Genomic DNA, 2,718 nt, shown 5'->3' on the forward strand with positions numbered 1-2,718 from the left:
TCTATAGAATACCTTACCAATTCTCTTCAATACTCTTATAGTCATCAAATTAGGAAAGTTCCAGGGAAATATCACAGCCAACAGGAACCTAAGAAGACATGATGACTAAATGTAATGTGATATCCTAGATGGGATCCTGGAACAAAAGAAGACATTAGGTAAAATTAAAGAAATACTAGGGACTTTAGTTAATAATAATGCACATATTTTAATTATAATGAATATACCACAGTAAAATCAGATGTTAATTAATAGGGTAAAACTGAACACAAGGTATATGCAAACTCTATTGTCTACTTAATGTTTATGTAAACTTAAAACTGTTCTAAAAAATAAAATCAATTACTGGGGCACATGGCTGGCTCAGTCAATAGAATGTGCAACTCTTGATCTTGGGGTCATGAGTTTGAGCCCCATCCTGGGTGTAATGATCACTTCAAAATAAATAAGTAAACACTTATTTTTTAAAAAGTAAAATCCACTCCCCTCCAAAAAAAAAAAAAGCCTTCAAATAATTATATCAGATTAAGATACCATGTTTGACTAAATTTAATTTCTGAATTCCCCTTATGCTCCCCTCAGCTACAACATGAGATAATACATTTTAACCAAAAATAACACACTCTTCTTTCAAGCAAGCTACATTACGCTTATGGCAAATCCTCTTGATTATGTGAAATAGTAAATTTCAGATAATCTGAGAAAGGCAGGCAGTATATTTCAGGAGGATAGTACAGAGAGCAACAGTGTGGACACAGAACATGCAAGATATATAGTGAAGACAATGAGTCAATTTCATTTCTGTAATGGTTCAAAGAACCATATTCAGGAATGAAATGAGAACAAAGTGAACTCAATTATTCACATCAAGAGAATCTTTATTGCTATGTCTTTTACGAGCTTTGTCCAGGTCTTCTGGTCACTGTGGATCAAAAGCTTAAAGGTCTCACCTGTAATTTAAATTGTTATGGCTTGTTACTGTTTTATAATCTAAAGGCTAAGAAAAGTATAATTAGTTCATCTTACCACAATAAATTTTTAACATTGCAGTAATTATCCAATATCTGAAATATTCTCTTGCTTTCAACTTCTAACCATCAGTACTTATTTCAAAGAAAGACTAGTAAAAGTAAAAAAGACAAAACTTAAAATTGTTAAATTGCTTATTAGTATTTACAAAGGCAAATGTTATACAATTAGCCAAAATCAAGTTTAGTGCTTAGCTGTGCAAATTCAAAAATTAGTTGGGGGATATTAGGAACACAATAATATTAACTCTATGAGTGAAGTGCAATAAAATTAACTCCATATTAAACTTATTATAGGATATGATTCCACATATATGTAAACAAAAATGGTTCAAGATATTTAGAGTAATACATAATTATTCAATGATGGAAATTTCCTTTCACTAAATATACACTACTAGTTTTTACAAAAATAGATAAATTACCTTAGTTGATTTAGCATAAGAGCTGATTAAAGTTGGAAAATAAATTGAAGCTAAGAGACTTCACTTTTAACCAGCAGAACACATTCACTTTTCAAGTAAGATGCTCTCGAGTTAAAAGACTAATAGAAAATAATATTAAGTACATGAAAACTCATTCAGTGGATTTAATTTGTCAAAAACTTACTTTTAACCCTCTACTCAAATAGCCTATGGGGTGAACAGTCAGATAAATTATAAAGGCAAAATGAAAACACAGAAACCCAGGAGCTGAAACTAAATTAAAAAAGCAGGGAAAAGGAAAAATATCATTTGTCAATGTGCACCACTGTGAAATGAACTCATTTCATATATTTGGTAATTCCCAACCCATATACTTTTCCCACTAATTCAACAAATTATCCTCTTCAATGTACGTTTACCTGTCAGACGTATCCATATTATGGCTTACACTGTCCATTTTTCTCCGGGAATTATTAACTTCTAAAAGAGATTATTAGTGTTATACTAACTGCTAGGATATAGTAAAAGCAAATGACAATCACATACTTTAAGTCTCTAGGCTATGTATATCAGAATCACCTGAGTTGCCTATTGCATATATGGATTCTTGAGTTCCATTCCTGATATACCAATTCTGATGGCAGCGATCCAGAAGCTACCTTATCAATGTGCATCCAAGTTGATTCTTGGCACACTAATACTTATGACCTTTGCTTCATGCTAATATAATTGATTATAATGTAAGATAGTTGGATCACTATATTATGCACCTGAAACTAATATTACACTGTATGTTAACTGGAATTTAAATAAAGACTTTTTTAAAAAGACATAAAACTAGTGAATAAGAACTAAAAGTGGTAACAAGTAAAGTATAAAGGTTTAATCAGCTAATACCTGTATTTGTTTGTTCACAAAGTTAAATGAGTATGTCTAAGAACATCACAATATAAATTAAGTAATAGTGATATGGATCAGATCCCAAATATTTTCAGACTGGTTGAAGACAGTCTGCATTTGAAAACATGTTTTTTTTCTTTTTTATTATTTTTCTTTCTTAAGAAAAAGCAAAACATATCTCATATGTGAACTGATTTTGAGATCAGAAAAATAAAAAGTGCTATATTATATAATTGATTGCTTTGCTTTTATTGTTATCCCAAGCCATTCTTCAAGCTTTGTCTTTGGTAATGATAGTTATTCAGAGAAAAATAAAGGATGGTGAGGAGAAGAGAAAGAGATGAGTGGGGAAGCCTATTTTATAC

This window comes from Crocuta crocuta, unplaced genomic scaffold (assembly GCF_008692635.1).
Source record: "Crocuta crocuta isolate KB4526 unplaced genomic scaffold, BGI_CrCroc_1.0 scaffold231, whole genome shotgun sequence".
Lineage (NCBI taxonomy): Eukaryota > Metazoa > Chordata > Mammalia > Carnivora > Hyaenidae > Crocuta > Crocuta crocuta.